General features: G+C 45.0%; 1 protein-coding gene and 1 long non-coding RNA gene across 2 annotated transcripts in view; one reads left to right on the top strand and one right to left on the bottom strand.

The window, feature by feature from the left end:
* The window catches only part of LOC116860956 (DLA class I histocompatibility antigen, A9/A9 alpha chain-like), a 93,087-nt gene that overhangs the window by 8,903 nt on the left and 60,528 nt on the right, over positions 1-23,656 (bottom strand). The window lies entirely within an intron of this gene.
* On the top strand, positions 1,190-3,024 carry LOC116860962. The gene is made up of 3 exons (XR_004381370.1): positions 1,190-1,278; positions 2,247-2,368; positions 2,937-3,024. It is a non-coding gene; the product is annotated as an uncharacterized LOC116860962 (long non-coding RNA).

Below are 23,656 nucleotides of genomic sequence, written 5' to 3'. Positions count from 1 at the left end.
TTTTAGGAGATTATCCTAAGGAGTTAATCACACATGTTTTTGAAAGCATATTTTCAGGAATGTTTCTTGAATTGTGGTTTATGAAAACAAAGAATAAAAGTTATGTAAGTATTATAATCAATATGATAAATTGTGAGTATAAATAGTGGAACACTTAACATGTCTTGGGGATTATCATCATGTGTTTTACACAGAGTGTCAAACTTCATCATGAAATAAAACTCATGAGGCACCCCATAGGGGATCCCTTTGTACAGACAGGCAAGGTAAGACTTGGAGAGAAGGAAGTGGTAGAGCCAGGGTTCAGCCCAGAAAGTTTGCTCTCAGAGGCCTTGTTGACTTGTCTTTTATTGTTAGCTGTCCTTCAGGAAGGGGTTTGATGTGCACTCCATGCGAGCAAGCTGTTCCAATGTTCCAGAATGTTCTGCGATGGGAGGATGCTGGACTCAGAGCCTAGGAGGACATTAACAAGCAATATGACTCAGCTGTTCAAATCACACTAAAGTCCGTCATCTCAAGGCCTCCAGGAGCTTAGGATCAGCTGGCCTCTGGAGCTACAGCACAGAGCAAGAGTGACACCCTGGTCACAGGACACTGGCAGAGTCATGTGGGAGATGAGCATGGAGCAAAAATGACAGAAGGCAATGTAAATCGCTCCTGAGATGAGTGCTGTGTGGAGAAAAGTCATGATATCATGAAAGCAGAATCCAGGATACCTAGCAGGTCCCCTACCACTAGCTGCAGTCTCATCTACAGGATGCACCAGGCATATGGATATGAAGCAAAAACACAACTCCACACAGTGCTGTACGATCATAGAGCAGGAGAGAGCTGTGGGGAAATAATAATATGACCATAGAAATGAATAATTGAATGGATACACTGGATGATTAGAGTTGTCCTTCCCCAAAGTCATACAATCAGGAGGGTGATGGCAGCAGGAGAGAAGACCTCTTTGTTTCTTAATCAAGTGATTCCAACAAGTTAATAATAATTGTTTTATAAAGAATGGAGATATGAAATGATGAAAAACAATTTCAGGAATATTTCTTCAATTTCACAGGGAAAGACCTACCCAAATTCTTACCTAGAGGAGAGGAGACCCACACCAGGACACATCACAGTGAAATGTCACAATGAGGATGGAAGGGCAAACACCCTGAAGACTCCAAGAGACAACACAGGCCTATGGGCTGGAAGACACGAGACAAGGCCCCCAAATCCTGAGGACAACTCTGTCCAGCACAAAGTCTCTGTCACGTCACCATGTGACTCAGGGTGAGGGCAGCCTAAAGTCTCCTCAGATGTGAGAGTTTCTGTTCTACTTTCCATGTTTCCTTCAATGGGACACCAGTAGGGAACAAGGGACAAAAGATGGAGAAAACTAAACAAGGGGAGCATGTGGGATCCCAGCAACAGGGAGCCAGCGGGAGAGAGGCCAAGTGCCCCTGGTAGGTGCTTCAGGGGGTCTGGGTGTCAACCCTATGCCAGGGGTTTAGGCATCCCCTCCCTATGGGGCAGGACTGAAGACTGCAGGCCAGGCGGCTGCACAGACACGAAGATGGGAGAAGATTGGATTGGCTCAAATATGTCCATGAGGATTTACCCAATAGGATGGGGTGGGGGAAGGATTTAAAGGAGCACAGTAGAAACTGAGCAAATGATGGTAGAAGATAGTTATTTACTCCAGGGAAAATATAAAGTTGATTCAGGAAAGAAATCATAATCATAGTCTATGAAAGGCTCAGTTGTGACTAGCATTTCATGATCATAATCATGCAAACACTGCACATTGAGCTCATCAAAATTATCAAATAATTATATGGGGCAGATGAGAGAGTGTGAAAGAGGCGCCAATTCAGTCAAGATGACACATAAACCTGAAGACCAGAGAAGGAGTTTGAGAAGCAGGCTATTTAGAGGCATAGAAGCAGTAATCAGAGAATCAGCTAGAAGAACTAATGCAGATGGTCTCTGAGATTCAGGAAATAGGGACATGGAAGCTTGGGGACATCTGTCTTAATATCAAGGACTGTAAAACTCTGTGCCTCTATCCATTTGCTACAAAGACAACATGGTGGGTGAGATGATGGGTCAGGACGAGTTCTGCACAGAAGCCATAGAGATGGGGCAGGAGTTGGAGGACCCATGGGAGCAAATGCTGGTTTTTTATAGGATGATTTTGTTTTGATTTATTTAATTTTGTTTCCTGTTGCTGAATGGGAGTCATCCCCACATGTTTCTAGGAGGAATGGCTGAGCCAGAAAAGAGGGGGAAGTGCATGATACAGGTGAGTGAGGGGCCATGTGTGCCCACATGGAGGGGGAGCCTAAGACAGGAAGACCTTTCCCCCATCACTGCTTAGAAGGTGAGGACACAGGTGCAGAGGTGGGGTGAGGGGTGGGGAGAGTGTGCAGTTCTCACCTGAGTCTTTCTTTTCTGAGTGAGAATGAAATGACTAGGGAAATGGCATCCAGGTAGAGCAGGCCTAGAACCCCTTGAGCTCTGTGCTCTTCACTTTATAGAGACAGACTTCCAGCATCAGGAGGACATATAAGAGACTAGAACCAAATGCAACAAATAGCTCAGGTGTGAAGACTACCATCCTTTTTATCTTATAATTTATCATCTTATCATTTTATCATTTTTCTACAGTGAATATATATGACCCTTTGTATTGTTCATCATACATACACATCAGAATCAGAATGTAAATGTTTTATTTACACTTTAAAAGGGAAAGAGATGGTAAGAAAGATCAGCTCAGGGCACAGAGCTAAAAGGTCTGGGCCTGCCTGTCTGCACTCTGTGCAGGGGACTCACAGAGCCTTTGCTCCATGTTTCAGGACCCTGCTCTCTGGGGGGCCAAGTAGGGTCTTCCCCTTCTTTCTGCGGTGTGCTCATTAACTCATTTATTACTGTCTTGTGAGCTTTAGTGCTTTCTAGATTATGGTTTTTCCAAGTTACATGACATTTCAAGCTATTTCAGTGGGAGAATTTGTCCATACAATCCAGCCCACATGCTTCGGAAATGGAAATTTGAAGGTAAAATAGTTCAGTGAAAAGATGATTGGTCCTAAAAGAGAAGATCAGAACCTGATCATTCTGAGGATGATATGTCAGTTATTTGCTATTTTAAAGTACTTTATTTTTAGAAACATTATTCATGCACATACAAGATAATTCAATAGATATTCAAAAATATACAAAAATAAGGAAGTTATGTAGTAACCCCTCATTCCTCAGTCCATTAAGTTCTTTACACAAACTCAGCAACATGACCCCAGGGATGGTGGGTCAAAGCCTCAATTTAGGATTCCTGAGGTGGTGCACAGAGTGACAAAACTGCCTATATGATGGTGGATCAAAGCCCCCATCAGGACTCAGTGAGAGGGGTGTAGAACAGTAGTTGCATGGCCCTAGTATCATTTGCTCAAATCTCCAAATGTGAAACAAGGGGTGGAGCACAGTGCAGCTGCATCTCCAGCCCTTTGTAGATGGTGAGGTTCTGTGGGATCCTAATCCTGGAGAGTGGAGCACAGCAGGGACTTGGGCCACTGGGGGCAGGTCTCACCACAGTGAGAGCTCCAGTGCTGGGAAGGAGATGAAGTGGCAGGACTCTGGACAGCTCCATCAGGGGGCTCAGCATTAGTGGAGACTGTCTGTGGGGATCCTTGGTGGCAAAGGATGCAGATTCCACAGGTGAGCAAGATGGCAGGAGTCCTCCTGTTCTCTTTTTCCTGCAGGTGAAATCATCCCTCTGAGGGCATCTTCCTTGTGCTGATCTGCTCCAGACTGAAGGATGGGGTGACATGAGTAAAATGTTTCCTGCACTTTTCTATGTAGCCATCCTTGGGTTTTGTACTCTAAAGCATTCTGCTGTTTCCTCAGGGTAGTCCAGAGCTTTCCCAGAGACATTGTCATCAATTATGCAGTTTATTGTTTTTATTGATGTTTTTACAGAAACAAGGATTGTACCTGATTAATTGATAGATTGATATTTTTATCTTTTGTTTTTTTGTGTGTGTGTGTTTATTGTTTTTCTAGAGAGAACAGTATTGGGAGGCTCCTAGTCAACCATCATCTGACTTCAGCTGGAACATCAGTAAGACTGTTGCCTTAACGTCCTTGTCTAGCAGGTTTGCCATCTGCTTGTGTACTGAACATATTAGAGGACAATTGTACAGATTTCTTCTACCATCTACTCAGGTCCTGGCATCTGTCCCCATGTGATGGGCCTTGCAGTCCTTTAGCACAGGTGCCATCCATACTGTTGCCAGCCAGAGCCACTCCCTCTGGTGCTGCCCTAGACTACATCCCTTTTTGTCTGATTACAAGTACTTATCCAGCAATTCTTCCCCTGTTCTCTTTTTCTTTTTTTTTTTAAGACTTTATTTATTTATTTGACAGACAGAGATTACAAATAGCCAGAGAGGCAGACAGAGAGAGAGAGTAGGAAGCAGGCTCCCCGCTGAGCAGAGAGCCTGATGCGGGGCTTGATCCCAGGACCCTGAGATCATGACCTGAGCCGAAGGCAGGGGCTTTAACCCACTGAGCCACCCAAGTGCCCCCCACCCCGTTCTCTTTTTCTTCACCAATGTTTGTTCTCAAGTGGATTATAGTGGTGGCTGTGAGAAGACACATCCCTGACCCTTGGCTTGAGGGTATGTAACTGATCCCTGGCCCTGGCTGTGTGCTCTCAAATCTGATGCCATGTGCGCTCTTAGAATGCACTTCCTCTAAAATTCCTCCAGCCTGTCCTTGAGAACAGCACAGAAACTGAGGCAGAACTCTTTCTTCTCTGCAGGCTGACTGAGGCTCCAGGGCTTCCTGATACCCTGATGAACTTGCCTGACTGCACTGGGTCTAGGATGCTTCCAGCCAAACTTCCTTCTCTCTCCTTCCCTCGGATTCAGACTTGCATCAAGATTTGCTGTTCTTCCAGCCTTTCTGGCTCCTTTGCCATGTCTTCTCACAAGGGTTTCTCCTAACACATTCCTCACAGTCAGTGCCCCTGTGGGGAAAACCCAAGATCCTGCAGACATGATCAAGTTCCTCCCAGTGGATGCCCTTCAGCACACTCTGGACACATGAAGGAGTCTCGCCCTTCTCTAGTAATGGTTAACATTTCCTGTGCTGGAAGATGGTGCAGATGCAAGTGGTATCTACTCAGTAGCTTTGTGAGAACTACCTAGCATCATGTGAAGGAGCATGAACAGTAGCTCTGGGATTGGATTCTGAGGGTGTTTGATCAAGGGGCCAGAATATCAGGATGGAGAAGGGAAAATGCATTGACTAGGAGCACTTTTCAGGATGTGGGTTTATCCAGGAGCCCAGGACATGGGGCAATATCACCATTGGGGTGGCTCTATGTAGACGGGGAAAGTGGTGTCCAACTCTCCACAAGGTAGACATGACTTAGTTGCCCTAATAAAGAGACAGTAAAACTTGGGATAAAGAAGCTGAAGGAAGTAGACATGCAGAATGCAGGTATTATGTGTAGAAAGAAGACCCACCAGATGATTACATTCCACAAGAGGATCCCGAAGACTCACCATTCCTGAAAGTCATCAGCAAAGTGTTAGGGCATCACTAGAAATTTGAGGGTACTTTCCTCTACAGGGCAGAGATCAGGCAGGACAGATGTCCTAGAGTTGGCTCATTAATATCAGTGGGGATGAACGGGCCCTGAAGAGACAGGTGGGAGCTCCATGAAAGGTAGATTGGATGAAGGACCTCTTCCCCCAGGTATTCAAACACTGATGTAGATGTTGTTGGCCAGGGACCTTGCAGATATAAGTGAGGTCTCAAATCAGCTGACTTTATGACAGAGAGATTCCCCTGTCTTGGATTCTCCTGATCAGGTAAGTATTTAATTAATTAATTAATTAATTTTGCCTTTAGTTTTTTTAATTATGTTCGGTTAGCCAGCATGTGGTACATCATAAGTTTTTGTTGTAGTGTCCAATGATTCAATAGTTGTGTATAAAACCCCATGCTCATCCCAACATGCGCCCTCCTTAATACCCATCATCTAGTCACCCCAGACTCCCACCCACCTCCCTTCTGTAAACCTCTGTTTCCTGGAATCCACAATCCCTCATAGTTTGTCTCCTTCTCTGATTTCTTCCCATTCAGTTTCCCCTCCCTTCCCCTGTGGTTCTGCATGCTATTCCTTATGTTCTACATATGAGAGAAACCATATGATAATCATCTTTCTCTGCTTAACTTATTTCTCTTAGAATAATCCCCTCCAATTCCATCCATGTTGAAGCAAATGGTGGGTATTCATCCTTTCTGATGACTAATACTCCATTCTATTTATGTACCACATCTTTTTTATCCATTCCTCTGTTGAAGGACATCTTGGTTCCTTCCATAGTTTGGCTGTTGTGGACATTGCTCCTATGAACATTGGGGTGCATGTGCCCCTTCTTTTTACTACATCTGTATTTTGGGGGTAAATGTCTAGTAGTATAATTCCTGAATCATAGGGTAGCTCTATTTTTAATGTCTTGAGGAAGCTCCATACTGTTTTTTAGAATGGTTGTACCAGGTTGTAGTCCCATCAACAATGAAAGTGGGTCCCCTTTCTCCACAACCCTGCCAACAATTTCTTTTTCCTGTCTTGTTAATTTTGGCCATTCTAGCTGGTATAAGGTGGTATCTCATTTATCTCATTGTGGTTTTGATTTGTATTTCCCTGATGGTTAGAGATGTTGAACATTTTTTCATGTGTCTGTTAGCTATTTGAATGTTTTCTTTGGAGAAGTGTTTGCTCATGTTTTCTGCCCATTTCATGACTGGATTATTTGCTTTTTGGGTTATTGAGTTTGATAAGTTCTTTATATCTTGATATAAAGATCTTGGATATCAATATATCCAAGATCTTTATAGATCTTGGATATCAGCCCTTTATCTGAAATGTCATTTGCAAATATCTTCTCCCATTCTGGGGATTGCCTTTGTTTTGTTGACTGTTTCCTTTGCTGTGCAAAAGCTTTTTATCTTGATAAAGTCCCAAAAGTTCATTTTTGCTTTTGTTTCCCTTGCCTTTAGAGACGTGACTTAAAAGAAGTTGTTGTGGCCGATGTCAAAAAGGTTCCTGACTATGTTCTCCTCTGGGATTTTGATGGATTCCTGTCTTACATTTAGGTCTTTCATCCATTTTGAGTTTATTTTTGTGTATGGTGTAAGAGAATATTTCATTCTTCTGAATGTGGCTGTCCAGTTTCTCCAGGATTATTTATTGAAGAGACTGTCTTTTTTCCATTGGCTATTCTTTCCTGATTTGTTGAAGATTATTAGTTGGCCATAGAGTTGAGGGTCCATTTCTGGACTCTCTATTCTGTTCCATTGATTTGTATGTCTGATTTTGTGCCAATACCATGCTGTCTTGATAGTCACTGTTTTGTAATATAGCTTGAAGTCAAGCATTGTGATGCCCCCAGCTTCAGTTTTCTTTATCAGCATTCCCCTGGTGATTTGTGGTCTTTTCTGATTCCATACAAATTTTAGGATTATTTGTTCCACCTCTGTGAAGAATGTCAATGGCAATTGAAAGGGATTGCATTGAAAGTGTGGATTGCTCTGGGCAGCATAGACATATTCATAATGTTTATTCTTCCAATCCATGAGCATAGAATGTTTTTCCATCTCTTTGTGTCTTCCTCAATTTCTTTTTTTTTTAAAGATTTTATTTATTTATTTGACAGAGAGAGATCACAAGTAGGCAGAGAGGCAGGCAGAGAGAGAGAGAGAGAGGAGGAAGCAGGCTCCCTGCTGAGCAGAGAGCCCGATGCGGGACTAGATCCCAGGACCCTGAGGTCATGACCTGAGCTGTAGACAGAGGCTTAACCCACTGAGCCACCCAGGTGCCCCCTTCCTCAATTTCTTTGTAAGTGTTCTGTAGTTTCTAGAGTATAAATCCTTTACCTCTTTGGTTAGGTTTATTCCAAGGTATTTGATGGTTTTTGGTACTATTGCAAATGGAATCCATTCCTTAATTTCTCTTTCTTCAGTCACATGGTTAGTGTATAGAAATGCAACTGATTTCTGTGCATTGATTTTGTATCCTGCCACATTGCTGAATTGCTGTATGAGTTCTAATAATTTGGGAGTAGAGTCTTTTGGGTTTTCCACATCAAGAAGGTCATTGGCAAAGAGAGAGTTTGACTTCTTTGCCAATTTGAATACCTTTTATTTCTTTTTGTTGTCTGATTGCCGATGCTAGGACTTCTAGTATTATTTTGAACAATAATGGTGAGAGTGGGAATCCCTGTCATGTTCCTGACCTTAAGGGAAAAGTTTTCAGTTTTTCCCCATTGAGAATTATATTCACGATGGGTGTTTCACAGATGGCTTTTATGATATTAGGTATGGTCCCTCTAATCCTGTACTTTGAAGAGTTTTAATCAGGAAGGGATGCTATATTTTGTCAAATGCTTTCTCTGTGTTGATTGAGAGGATCATATGATTCTTGTCTTTTCTTTTATTAATGTGGTCTATCACATTGGTTGATTTCCAGATGTTAAACCCAAGAATAAATCCCTCCTGGTCATGGTGACTAATCCTTTAATGTGCTGTTGGATCTTATTGGCTAGGGTCTTATTGAGTATTTTGGCACTGGTATTCATCAGGGATATTGGTCTGTAATTCTCCTTTTTGATGAGGTCTTTATCTGGCTTGGGGGTCAAGGTAATGCTGGCCTCATAGAATGAGTTTGGAAGTTTTCCTCCCATTTCTATTTTTTGGAACAGTTTCAATAGAATAGGTATTATTTCTTCTTTAAATGTTAGGTAGAATTCCCCTGGAAAACCAGGGGAATTCTGGACTCTTGTTTATTGTTTCAATTTCCTTGCTGGTTATAGGTCTATTCAGATTGTCTATTTCTGCCTGTTTCAGTCTTGGTAGTTTATAAGTTTCCAGGAATGCATCCATTTCTTCTAGATTGCTTAATTTGTTAGCATATAAATGCCGGTAATAATTTCTAATACTTGTTTCTATTTCCTTGGTGTTAGTCATGACCTCTGGCCTTTCATTCATGATTTTATTAATTTGAGTCCTTTCCATTTTCTTTTCAACAACTCTGGCCAGCAGTTTATTGATCTTATTAATTCTTTCAAAGAATGAACTTCTAGTTTTGCTGATCTGTTCTACTGTTTTCTGGCTTCTATTTCATTGATTCCTGTCTAATTTTTATTATTTCTCTTCTCCTACTTGGTTTAGGCTTTATTTGCTGTTCTTTCTCCAGATCTTTTAGGTGTAAGGTTAGCTTGTTCATTTGGGATTTTTCTAATTTTTTGAGAAAGGCTTGGATGGCTATGTATTTCTCTGTTACGACTGCCTTTGCAGTATCCCATAGGTTTTGGATTAATGTGTTTTCATTCTCATTAGTTTCCATGAATTTTTTTTTAATTTTTAAAAATATTTTATTTATTTATGTGACAGAGAGAGAAAGAGAGCACGTGCACAAGCAGAGGGAGTATCAGAGGGAGAGGGAGAAGTAGGCTCCCCGCCAAGCAGGGAGCCCAATGTGGGGCTTGATCCCAGGACCCTGGGATCATGACCTGAGCCAAAGGCAGACGTTAACCAACTGAGCTACCCAGGTGTCCCAGTTTCCATGAATTATTTAAATTCTCCTTTAATTTCCTGGTTAAGCTAATCATTCTTTAGCAAGATGCTCTTTAACTTCCAAGTATTTGAGTTCTTCCAAATTTCTTCTTGTGGTTGAGTTCCAGTTTCACAGCATTGTGCTCTGAAAATATGCAGGGGATAATCTCAATCTTTTGGTATCCATTAAGACCTCATTTGTAACCCACTATGTGGTCTATTCTGAAGAAAGTTCCATGTGCATTCAAGAAGAATGAATATTCTGTTGTTTTAGGATGGAATGTTATGTGTATATCTACAAAGTCCATCTGGTCCAAAGCTCTTGTTTCTTTGTTGACCTTCTGATTAGATGATCTGTCCATTGCTGTTGGTGGAGTTTGAGGTCTACTACTATTAATGTATTTCTATCTATATGTTTATTTTGTTTATTAACTGGATTATATAATTGGCTGCTCCCATGTTGGGGGTGTAGATATTTACAATTGTTATCTCTTCTTGTTTGATAGACCCTTTAGGTATGATACGATGGCCCTCCTCACCTCTTACTATAGTCTTTGGTTTAAACTCTAATTTGTCTGATACAAGAATTTTTACCCCAGCTTTCTTTTGAGGTCCATTGGCATGGTACATGGTTTTCCATCCCTTTACCTTCAATCTGGATGTGTCTTTCAGTTCAAAATGAGTCTCTTATAGACAGCATACGGATAGGTCATATTTTTTATCCAACCAGACACTCTGTGTCCCTTGATGTGAGCATTCAGTCCACTCACATTGAGAGTAACTATTGAAAGATATGAATTTAGTGTCATTTTATTGCCTATAGGGTCACAGTTTCTGTAGGTTTTCTGTTTTTTGTTTTGTTTTGTTTTTGTTTTTCTGGGCTTTGTGACTCTTGGGGTTTCTCTCGGTTTACAAAATCTCCTTCAATATTTCTTGTGGGGCTGGCTTGGTAGTCACTATTCTTTCTGTTTCTGCCTGTTCTGGAAGCTCTTTATCTCTCCATCTGCTCTGAATGACAGTCTTGCTGTCAGTAAAGTATTATTGGCTGCATGTTCTTTTCATTTAATACTCTATGTCCTGATAGCCCTTTCTGGTTTGCCAGGTCTCTGTGGACAGGTCTGATCTTATCCTGATGTACCTCTCTCTGTACACAAGGAGTCTCTTTCCCCTAGCTGCTCTAAGGATAGCTTTCTTGGTTCTAAGATTTGCAAGCTTCACTAGTATATGTTGTATATATATACTAGTAGATACTTCACTAGTATATGTGTCGATCTATTTTTATTCATTTTGGGAAGGGTCCTCTCTGCTTCTTGGACTTGAAATTTTGTTTCTTTCCCCAAATTAGGGAAGTTCTCAGCTATAGAGTTGCTCAAATATACCTTCTAATCCTCTCTTTCCCTCCACCCCCTCAGGGATCCCAATAATTCTGACATTGGAGTGTTTCATGGCATTGTTGATCTCTGTAAGTCTAATCTCATGTGCCACTAGCTGCCTATCCCTCTCTTCTTCACTTTCCTCCTTTCTATCAGCTTATTTTCTAGCTCACTAATTCATTCTTCTGTCTCATTTACCCTGGCTATTAGAATATTCCATTTAGATTGCATTTCATTCAAAGCATTTTTGAGTTCAGCCTGATTAGATCTCATTTCTGCCCTTAGAGATTCTCTATTGTCAATAATGCCTTTTTCAAGCCTAGCTATTGGTTTCATGATTGCTATCCTGAAGTCTGCCTTTGATATCTTGCTTATATCTATATCTATTAGTTCTGTGGCAGAGGACATTGTCTCTGGTTCTTTTCTTTATTGAGAGTTCCTCCTAGTCATTCTGTTAATGGATGATTGAACAAATGGACAGAGTACAAAATACCAACCACAACCCAAAGCAGCTGCATCCTAGCAAAATCCAGGGTGGTCAGATGTTACCATTGAAAATCAAAGCCAAAAAGAAACAAAAGAATAAAATTAAGAAATTAAAAAAAATTCTAAACAAGTATAAATATATATATTATCAAAATATGTAAATATTAGAAAATAAAGAAAAAAGGAGGGGGAAAGAGGGATTATTATCTCTCAGTGTGGACAAAACAAGGAGTTTCAGTTGTTCCTGGGTGTATTTGGTCTCTGTGTTAGAGGACACTACATCCCCAAATAAACAGGAAAATAAAATTGTATATATAAAAAGGTGAAACTGAGTAGAGTGAAAAACAGGCTAGAAACATATATCTATAAAAAATATAGGTGTGTAGAAATACAAGTTTAAAAGCATCTATGAAAAGATGAGTTGGTGTAATAGATATCTAGTTGAAATGAGAAGTTACAAGGAAAAAAACAGCAGGGGAAAACAGCATGAGATAGAGAGGGTAAAAAAGAAAGAAAAGAAGAGGAAAATTATATCTGAAAAGTAAACATGTTGTGAGGCCACATGTGGAGCTCAATATATAATTTTCCCCTTTTGTGGGGATTTTACAGTCATCCACCTGTTCTTCCAGTCTGTCTTCTGGGGGACAGGTCTGCCCTGCAATTTCTTGGGTAACCCAGCCTGGGCAGAGTTGTCCCACCCTCTGTCTGGGGGATGGGCTCAGTGGAAACGGGTTTTCTGGGTCTCTTTTTTTCCCTGGGGGTTTTCTGCACTTCTTCAGGGGATCAGAGCAAAAATGGCTGCAGCCAAGCCTCTGGTGCAGAGCAGAAAAATCTCAGTCTGCCCTCTCTAATAAACTCTCAAGGGCAAACAGTCTCCACTTCTGCTTGTGCCACTGAAAACTGTACCCTCCCACAGTGCGCACCCACAGCTACTCTCTCAGAAGTGTTTTCAGGCCCCAGTTATATCTCTGTCCTTTGTGCTTTCAAACCACCAGCAACTGTGGGCTCGCACTGGCACAGGGTTTGGCGGGGGGTGGGGGGCTGTCGTTGTTGACTGCAGAGTCTGTTCCGGTTCTGCCCTGGAGCCTCTTCCCAGCCACTACTGTTCTGCAAGTTTTTGCCCTTTCACAGGCACTGTTTCCAGATTTTTTCAGAATGTTTAAGGAAAGAGCAGCTATCAACCCACCCAGTTAGGTTCTAGGTTCATGGGTTTCTGGGGATCCTATTTGTGAATGCCTTCCGGCTCTTGCTGGCCACTTCCTGGCCCCAGTGCTCAGGCTCTCCACCATTTCAGAAATCCCCTTTTGCTCTGTGGCCCCTGTATCCTAAGACCACAGTGTTCTACCTAGAATTCTGCCTTTTCATTTCCAAAACCTCCCCGGGGTGGGGGGTGGGGGGCATCTCTTCCTAGAACAGATTTCCAAGGACTCGGATTTTGCCCTCAGGTGTTATATCACTTTACAGGCACCAGCTTATGATGGCTCCCTCCCCCTTCTGTTTACCTTCCATTATCACCCCACAGATTCATGACTCTGCCCTTCCTAACTTGCCAAAAGCAAGCGCTTTTCTGCTTATAGAAATCCAGATATTTATTCTAACGTCTCAGGTTAATTTCATGGATGTTCAAAATGGCTTGATAGATAGCCAGCTAAATTCAGGGACCAGTTTAAATGAGGTCCCCTGCTCCTCTGCCATCTTGCCTTCCTCCCTCAAGTGAGTCTTTACAAGGACTGGATTCTTCCTAAGGAAAAAATTCAAAGTGTGATAGGGTTCAATGTGAAGGGTTTCTCTATTATTGGCTTTGAAAATGGAGGGAAAAATGGCTAAAATCCTTGTGGGCATGGGGACCATTCCAGCTGGCAAGGAAATGGGGACCTCAGTCTTATAACTGTAGGAAACAGAATTCTGCCAACACCTCTGTATGAACTTGAAGGAGCAGCCCACCTCAAGATGAGAGCACAACTTTGTGAAATCCTGAACAGAGAACCCATCTACACCATGCCTGAATTTCTTTTTCCTTTTTTTTTTTTTTTTAAGTAAGATCTACATGAACTTGGGACTCAAACTCATGACCCTGGGATCAAGAGTCACACACTCTACCAACTAAGACAGTCAGAAGCCCACCATGCCTGGATTTATGTCTAAAAAAACAGTAAGCAAATAAACTGATGTTCTTTTGAGCCATGAGGTTTGTAGTAATTAGCTATGCAGTAATAGAAAATAAATACCCAGGCTCACTGTGCAACAAATAAACACATAGCGCTTCTTCCCATGACATAAATTTATGAACTACTATGCACACTAGTTGGATGAATGAAAACCTTTTCTGATTTTTTGGTATATTCCCCGTTGTGATTTTTATGGAATGAATTAAGTTCTGATAGAGTAGTATTTCATTCATTCACTCAACAACAACTAATTTAGTGCCTACTATGTATCAGGAATGGTCTTCTATCCTGTGGATACAGATTTCACTGAAATAGCCCAAAGCCTGTGCTCATGTGCCTTATATTCTAGAAGTTTCCCAGGAGTGAGACAGAGCCACTGAAACATTTTCAGTGAAGACCTGACCTGAGCTGACTCGCATCAGCAGGATCGCTGACCCCTGTGGGGACAAGGGCCCTGGGCAGCAGACAATGGGGAGGCACCCCAGTCCCAGTTCAGGAGTGAGAAGTGGTGGAGACTAAGGGGAGGAGAGGGTCTGAGGGATGAAAGACAGAGAAGAGCTGCAGACGTAGGCTGAGGGAGAGAAGCAGAAGTAACTAATTCTAAAACAGCAGAATTCTCAGATTTAAATATGTTGTTTATATAGATTTTTAATACATATATTTGTAAAGGACTTGGTGAGATATTCTGTGCATCTGGTATTGTACATTCTGTGGGACTGACAACCAATTGTCTCCTTGTGATAATCAGATAATGCCAAGAGCCCCAATAAAAGTGCCCATACCTTAGGTCTGCACTCACAAACAGGCAATGCATGGACACGGGAGAAGGGCATTTCTACTGCACTGAACACTTGCGACTTCCAGGTGATCCAAGCATGGACAGGCTTCCAGCTGAAATATACAATAACAATTGTGCGTCCCTGCACTGAGGGTAAGTCCAGGACACGCACAGACAATCTCGGGGCCAGGGAATGAAGATTATTTCAGAACACAGCAGTCACTGATCTATTGTTTGGGGAAACTGAAGAACTTTTTGAGTCTGACTGCTGTGCTGTATGGTCACATTTCTGTGGGAAGGGACCAAAATCACTTTCACAGACTAGACTGCTGATGTCCAGGGGTTATCAAGACTGTGCTACCACTACTGTGGATCCACAAAAAGGAAACTGGGTTCAGTGGGAATCTCCAGCTGGTGTACCAGACACAGTTTCTCTAAGTGTAAAGAGAAAGCCCTGTCCCTCCATCTCTCTTCCCAGGACAGCTCAGTCTCTGGTAGCAGAGGTGCCCTGGGATGAGTTTTCTTCTAGAATAGTCCAGGGGTAGAGAGGTAAGGGGTGGGAGGTAAAAGTACAGTTCAGTGAATATTCCGAAAAGGACAGCGGAGAGCTGAGAAAAGAGGCTGAGTCCAGCCTGAGGGTCTCTGCCAGGTTTCCTCAGAGGCCCTGCGCCAGGACTCAGGAAGACAGAGTTGCAAAGTTATCACCTGATTACCTTGCAGGAGGAGAGCGGTCAGGGCAAAGTCTCAGATTCCCTGGAGGGACTGGTCATCGCGGTCCCAGGAGCAAGAGCAGGGGTGGTGTGGGGAAGCTCCGGGGCTGGGAAGTCCCATTCTTCCCTGGCTTCCATTGCCTCTCATAGCCTGTGTCCCTTTCTTCTGCCTGGATACTCATGACGCAGCCCCATTTTGCACTCCCATTGGGTTTCGTGTTTCTGGAGAAGGCAATCCGCGGCACAGGAGTTCTGGTCTCTTAAGTCTTTAGCAGACCCACAGGGACTCAGCTACATCTCAGACCCTGAGGGAGTGGGTCAAGGGGCCCTGCTGCGCGTCGGGGGCCCTGGCCGTGACATAGACCTGTGCGGGTGAGTGGGGGGCCGGGAAGAAAGGGCTCTGCAGTGCCTAAGCTAGGGGACCCCGGGCACGGACGTGGGACCCCCGGGAAAGGCGCCTCTCCACCGCCCCCGCCCCAGACCCCCAGCCGCCCCGGCCCGGCCAGGGCCTGTGCTCCCCGGTCCCTCCCCACCTCCGCCCTGCTCTCCCCAACCCCCCTGCCCGCCTCCACCTGGGCCCCGAACCGTGCAGGGAGGAGAGTTGGGCGATGTCTCAGCCCCTCCACGCCCGCAGGCTCCCACTCCCTGAGGTATTTCTACACCGCGGTGTCCCGGCCCAGACAGCAGGGAGCCCCACTCCGTCGCCCCGGTTACCCTCCCTCCCTTCCCCCTCTCCCCCACCACTGCTCTGCTCTCACTTTCCCTCCCTCCCGCATCTGCTCTCTGGTTCTAGCAGGGGGGACCTGGGCCCTCTCCATTCCTGTCTGTGCTTCGTGTCCCATGGAGCTGCAGCTCTTACCCTCTCATTGAAATTAAAGCTTTGTATGTGAATTTGTTTTCTTCCGTGGCTGCCAGGAGGGGTTGATGGGTTACTGAAAAAAAGGATTCCTAAAGTGTGAGAGAGGAAATCAACAAAAGCACTGAGAACCTTCCAGGATTTTCATGTTTGCTGGGCTTCCTCTGGGGCTATGGACAGGAGAGGCTGTGAGGAACCTGCATGGAGGGGACTGTGCCCAGCCTGTGCTCACTGCATCCTGGGCTTTGACATGGTCACGCCTCTGCTGGATCACCATCACTCCTCCCTGATCCCTGTCCTTTCGGTGGAACCTTGTCCCACCGGGCCCTGGGATCACGGGGACTCAGATCTCTCCTGTTTCCAGGACCTTATACAACAAGAGCTTCCTGTGAGCAGGACAGCCTAGACAAGAACTGGGTCAGGACTCAGCCCCCAAGCTTTGCATGTCTTTTTCTCCTCCTCCTCCTCCTCCCCCCTTCCCCCTTCTCTTCTCCTCCCCTCCCTTCCCCCTCCTCCTGCCTCCTCCTCTTCTTCTTCTTCTTCTCCTTCTTCTTCTTCTTCTTCTTCTTCTTCTTCTTCTTCTTCCTCTTCCTCTTCCTCCTCCTCTTCTTTTTCTTCTTCTTCTTCTCCCTCTTCTTCTCCCTCTTCTTCTCCTCCTCCTCCTCCTCCTCCTTTTCTTTTTTCTTTGGAGACTTAGGCCAGTTCTTCTTCTCCTGTACGAGTTCTGGTCTCATGTTCCTCTGGTGTCCCCAGTCTGGGACAGCTGCAAATGTCCTTTGGCTTCTCATTGTCCCCACAAGGCCCAGTGAGCCCCTGCACACAGAAGTCTCTGTGAAAGTGAATGGTGAGTTTTCAGACCCATCTATCGCTTCTCCTTCTAGGACTGTTCTGGATTATTCTTTCCATCCCCCCCATCTCTTCTAGAAAGCAGATCCTGGAGTTAGAGACAAGATCTGATAGTTTCTCATCCTTACTAAATTTTGCTTAGTTTCTTTCTTCTCTGCTCACCTGTCTCCTCCCCCCAACTCCTGCTCTTGGCTTTAGTGATACTTGTTCTGGTTCTACTCTTAATTGATAGAATGATAAAGCAGTGTCTAATTTGAATCCACATTTGTCTGGAATACATGACCCATAAGCCTAGGAAGGGTGGTGTGTGAAGGAGTATGTGGGGACGTGGAGGAGACCACCGCTGGTGATAAAAGTGGCAGCTGCCACTAGATAGTCTAAGGCTCATCTAGAAGAGAGAGGTACTCTTTGTGGATCATTTCTCCAAGTGAAAATTGAGCATCAGACACAGGAATACTATTGTAGCATCTAGGACACCTCACTGAAGTGAAAACAGACAAAATGGGCCTGCCTGGTGGGGCATATGTGCTGGTAGAGAGGGGCAGACTGTGTGGGGACAGGGAAGATGGCTACTTTACTGGGGTGGTAAGTGTGAGCCTCACTGAGAAGGTGACCTCTGAGAGACTTGAAGGACATGAAGGAATTGTGCAAGAGGAGGTCTGGGGTAAGTTCTTTACAGGCAGGGAACACCCAGTGCACATGCACTAGGGCAGGAGCGTGTCCTGTGTTCAAGGAAGGCTGAGGAAGTCACTGCAGCTGGAGCAGAGAGCAGGTGACATGAGGTCAGAGGTCAGTCTCATCACGGAGGTCTGAGGATATGAGAGGGTTTTGAGTTTTCTCTGAGTGAGGTGTGGAGTTACAAGATGGTTTTGAACAGATGATCCACCTGTAGGACTTGCTTTAGAAGCACCTGTTTGCTGCTGTGCAGAATTGAGAGATGCAGGGAGAGCGACCAGTACAGAAACTGTAGGAAACCAGTGCGGTGTCAGGGGCCTGGGTGGTTCAGTTTGCTAAGCATTTCCTTCAGCTCAGGTCATGATCTCAAGGTGCTGGGATCTAACCCTAGATCTGGCTCCCTGCTCAGAAGGGAGCCTGCTTCTCCTTCTCTCTCTGCCCCTCCCCCACCCCTGCTCATGCTCACTTGCTCTGTGCTCTCTCTTTCAAATAAATAAATAAATTCTTTAAAAAAGAAGAAGAAGAACAAGAACAAGAAGAAAGAAGAAGAAGAAGGAAAGCAACCAGTGCAGTGTCCCAGGAGGGGGGTGTGGGAAGTGGGTATGAGGAGGGAAGATAATAGGAAGTGATTGGGTGCTAGAGATATTTAAAGATGGACTTTGCAGGATTTACTAATGGATTCATTCTGGGTGGTGAGAAGGAGGAATCAGGGAGGGCATCCAGTATTTCAGACTGCAGGTAGAAATGTGGAGTGCCTTCCTTAGATATGGGGAAGGTTCTGGAAGCAGGACATTTGGGGAAACAGCAACACAAGCATCCAATTTAGGAATATTAAATCCGAGACATCTACTAGAAATGCAAGTGAGGGGGCTCATGGGAGGCTCAGTACACAGAGCATGTGAGTCTTGGTTTCAGCTCAGGTCATGATCTCCCGGTCCTGAGATCAAGCCTTGTGACAGACTACTCACTCAGCATAGAGTGTGCTGGAGATTCTTTCCCTCTCCCTCTGTCCTTTCCCTGCTCATGCTCTCTCCTTAAATAAACAAACTTCTTTTTTTTTTTTTTTTAAGGAAAGGGGGACACCTAGGTGGCTCAGTCGGTTAAGCCCCTGCTTTTTGCTCAACTCATGCATGATTCCAGGGTCCTGAGATTGAGTCCCACATCAGGCTCCTTGGTCAGTGGCAAGACTCCTTCTCCCTCTGCCTGCCTCTTCCCCTGCTTGTGCACTCTCTCTCTCTGACAAAGAAATAACATCTTTAGAAAAAATTAAAAAGGAAAGAAATGCAAACATGGATACAGAGTGCAGGGTTAGAGACAAATCAAAGTTGGAGAAATAGATTTGGGAGGTGACACCATGTGAATGATGTTTAAAGCCTTCAGCAGAGATGAGGCCACCAGGGGTCGAGGCCCACAGCAGTGAAAGGAACTGGACCAAACCCTGGAGTCCTCAGGGCTAAGCAGGCTGATCAGAGCGCACACCCAGAGTGCACTGCACAGTCTGGTTCTGCGTCTAGAAGGCACAGAGACCAGGGAGGCCCAGTCCTCAGTGTGCACAGGAATTTCCTGGACTATGAAGATCTAGACAGTCTGGGGTAGAGCATGAGATGCGGGGTTGGTAACAAGGTTGGTGCTGCTGCTGCTGGTCTTCAGATCCCACATGGAGTAGCGAGCACAGGAAGCAGGATCCCCCTCATGGCCGTGCATCAGCCTCTCCTGTAGGGCTTATCATGTCAGTGATTCCTGGGCCCACGCCCAACATTCTAAGATGGTGGGTCTGAGGAGAGTCTCGAGTATTTGGTACCAAAGCCACAAGCAATCCTGTGACTATCAGATAGGGAAGCACTGAAGTCATTGATGAGAACCCTCACTGTGGGGAGGGGTCTTACAGACACATTTATTGGGTTTTTTATACAAAGAAAAATGCAAGGCATGTTGGGAGATACATATTTTCTGTGGGGCATAGCCAGGCAGCAGATGGAGGAAGTGGTCATTAGCTCAACATAAATAAAGCATCTGATTTCTAAAAGAATAGGTCTCAAATGGTCCTACCAACACACACACACACACACTCACCCCAGCAACTGTGACAGGATGCAGGTCTTAGCTAATGCTATAGTGGTAATCAGTTTGCAGCATATAAATATATCAAATCAAAAGGTTGTAACCTTAAATTTATAAAATGTTATCTCAGTTATTTCTCAGTAAAACTGGAAAACAATTCTGAATCCCTGCTCTCTGAAAGTATTCCTTCATGGATTTCTCACTCCTTGTTTTCAACAACAGAGTAGAAGTTGTTTTAATTGAAACTAAATACTTATATGGAAATATATATGTGTATGTGCATAGTCAGGGAGAATTATATATATATATAAAATATAATACATAAATAAAATGTAAATTATATGTAATAAAATAAATGTTATATAATATATAATAAAATAAAATATATTTTAGGATTAAAGGAATATGAAATGTGAAATACAAGTTATATTTATATATTATAAATAAATATATTTATGGGAGAATAAATGTATTATGTACGTATATATAGTTAGTTAGTTAGTTAGGGAGAATATTTGGCCTCATTTCATTTCAGGGAAAGCCACAGGCCACAGGCCCAAGGCTGCACAGGCAGGAACAGAATCCACCATCGCACCCCAGTTCAAGGCCCAAAAAGGAACCACCGCCCCCGGTGCTGGGCACAGGTCCCACTGTTCACACCACTGCAACCTGGGGCCTGGACTGTTGTCACTGCTGCTCCTGGCAGCTGGATGACACAACGGACACTCACACCACCTGTGCCAAATGCATGCAGCACCGTCCCAGCTTCTCTGTCACACACATCCTGAGTCAGAGTCTGGCATGTGGTCACCTGACTGGTGGAGCCTCAGGCCCTGTCCCCCTGAAGCTATGTGTGACATCCCGACTCTGATCTGGATTCCTGGGGAGTGATCACCAACATCCTCGGACTTGAACTCTCCATTTAGTCTGGTCTCTGCATTCCTAGCCACAGGCCCGTGAGAGACCACACATTCAGGTGGTTCCCAAAGTCACCCCTGCTGTAGGGAGATACCACGATGGCCCCAGTGTTCCCATCCTCCGGTATCATGCCCTTGTGTAATAATACCCATCTTGGGAACATAAGCTGGACATAGTGACTTGCTGGTGACACACAGAATAGAGTGAAGTCATGTAGTGAGTATCTGGAATCACCAGGACACAAGATATGAGGAGTCCACAGTCTCAAGGTGGGCCGTCCAAGCCAGCCTGGTTAAGTGCAGATTTCTGATGGAACCTCATGACAAATCACCCTGTGTTTCTTTTCCCTCTGAGGGGTTTCTTCTCCAGATCTCAGCCCCCACAGCCAGTGCCCTCAGACAGGAGGAGGAGGAAGGATCACCAGCAGGAATTCTCAACCTGGCTGCAGTCAACAGGGGAATTCTGTAAAAAGTACAGGAAGGGAAGAGAAGAAACACAGGCCCCCAAATGTAACAGCTGGTGAGTCCATGCACGCCCTGAGGGCAGCCCCGTGGCTACAAAGGTGAGAGGAGAACAGTCTCCAGTCTCCCTGTGCTGACTCTGGGGCCCAGCTCTCCCTTCCTCCAACACAAGCAATGTCCCAGGGAGCCCCCAGTGCTGCCCCCTGTGTATCTGTCTCTGCTCATCTCCAGATCAGACCACCACAGCCACCCCCTCCAGGAAGCCCTCCCCTCTCCACATGCATTAGTTCAGTTGTGTGCAACAGAAACCCAGCTAACAGTGGTGTCGACGGGACAGCAGCTTGTGTATGTTGCATGTGAGGTGAATCGTCTAGGGCTGTAGGGTTGCTCTGCACCACGGGGCTGTCCAGACACACTGGTGACGATGACCTTTGAAGTTTTCCTTATTAGCATGACCAGGGCACCTAACACCATGTCCATGGTCCATGAGCAGGGCAGGGAAAGCAGAAAAGGAGGAAGTTTCCTTCCTTTTACAGTAACACCTACTACCTCATTCTGTGTCACCATAATGGCTGGAATGTAGCCACACAGATGAAAGTAGCCTCCTGGGAGGCTGGTGAATGAGGCTGTTTTTAATCTGAGGGACCATGTGCTCCCATGAAATTGTGAAACACATCCTGCTTTCTCTTCACAAGATGAATGTCCAGTTCATGTCAAACCCCAGGAGGGAGCTGTAGGCAGGGTGGGAGAAAGTGCCATGAGCAGGGATAAGGCTAGATTTGCCCTCACCTCTCACCTTGGAGAGCAGGTATCACCAGGAAGTCAGTTGGAAGAAGAGGACTCAGTGGCAGCAGAATTGCAAGGTCATGGGTGCTCACCCCAGTGTCTCTAGGGCTCACTCAGGCTGTGCTTTCAGGCTGTGAACAAAACAGTAAGTGAACTCTGCCCACCCACGGCTGGTCTCCCCACTTCTCCATGCCAGATAGCCACCTCACACCCCAGATGCCGACTCCACTGATTCCCTACAGCCCAGATGTGCCCTCCCTCCCCTCCGCCTCCAGCAAACACACTGCATCAGCCAACGTACTACCAGCTCTCCTGTCCCCTCAAACCCCATGGTCTCGCCTTCAGGTACAGTGAAAAATGCATATGCCTGACAAGACTCAGTTCTGGAGAAGGAGAAGCTGTCAAAGCCAGAGAAGGTGGTGACCATTAATGAGCGGGTAAACAGTGTCAGAGGCCAAACACAAAATGAAACAAAACAGTGGGCACTTGGGCTCAGCTCCTGACTGTTCTATTAGAATCATGGCTCAGCCAATTGAGTCACTTAACCTCTAAGTGACCTTGGTTTCCTTGCCTAAAATGGAGATGATAGCTTTCCCCTTCTCACAACATTATTATGAAACTTTAAACAATTCAATTCATGTACATCCTTAACACAGTGTCTGATGCTTTTATCAAGCAGAACCCTGGGGAGGAAGAGAGTCCCACCAATGTAGCTCCTGTTCTCTTCTTCCTACCATGACATGTACTGTTATGCCCCAATAATGGGTCCATGATTAAAGGAGCGAGACTGATACAAAGCGAAGGTCAAGCAAAGCTTTATTTCGCGCCAAGCATCAAGAATCTTTTTTTTTTTTTTTTTTTTGACAGAGAGAGATCACAGTAGACAGAGAGGCAGGCAGAGAGAGAGAGAGGGAAGCAGGCTCCCTGCTGAGCAGAGAGCCCGATGCGGGACTCGATCCCAGGACCCCGAGATCATGACCTGAGCCGAAGGCAGCGGCTTAACCCACTGAGCCACCCAGGCGCCCAAGCATCAAGAATCTAACCAAACGTTCGGGGCCGCACCTCTTACAAGAGAAGGCAACCCTTCTCTGTTTCACAGACTAGCTTTTAAGGGCAAAGGCCATGCGGTCCGGCCTGGCCACGCACAGGTGGCTAATGAGATCGTAACACACACAGGGAACTCCACAGTGATGCTAGGTGACCAACTGAGTTACAATTTACCCTAGTAGACATTTGAACCAGCCTATTACACCTTGATTGGGATTGGCGCCCAAAAGGCTCCCAAAGGGCGGGGCCCATACTCCTTGGTAACCAGGGAGACAGTATGCATCCCCCCACTGATCGGATGTCTCCACCTGGCCTGACCCACCTTTGTATCTGGACTTTGTTACGTGAAGCTGGTTTCTGGGACTTGTCTCCAAGTAAATCCCCTGGGGGAAGGGGAGCAGGGACAGTTTCTAAATAGGTCCTTACATTCCCCCCTTTTCTTTGGAGACTAGTCAAATCTTTGACTTTTTAGCCAGTTCTATACCCTCCTTTTAACGGCTGCTAGACTGTTTTAATGACTCCAGTGTGATTTACCCAGAAACAGTATTTCTCTCCTAAGGTTATGCAGAGCCCCCCTCCTCCTTTTATCAGAAACAGTATGTTAAGCACCCCCTTTTTTATTCGCAATTGCTTATACCTCCCGCCTATATCTTAACAACAGGGCCAACAATGAATTTAATGAACTCATTGTTTTTTGAGTCTTAGTTTTAGTCCATGATCGGTGGGGTCCATTGGCAGCGGCATCCACCTCTGGGGGGCATTCTCGTCCTCGGCTCGTTTGACATGACCTGCGTGAATCCAGGCCCTGATGCCTTCTACTTTTATTGCCGTGGGGGTGGTCAGGATGACAGTAAACAGTCCCTTCCAGCAAGGCTCCAA

Source organism: Lontra canadensis, unplaced genomic scaffold, assembly GCF_010015895.1.
Source record: "Lontra canadensis isolate GAN:19392208 unplaced genomic scaffold, GSC_riverotter_1.0 scaffold186, whole genome shotgun sequence".
Classification (NCBI taxonomy): Eukaryota; Metazoa; Chordata; class Mammalia; order Carnivora; family Mustelidae; genus Lontra; species Lontra canadensis.
This window is presented reverse-complemented; position numbering and strand designations above follow the sequence as displayed.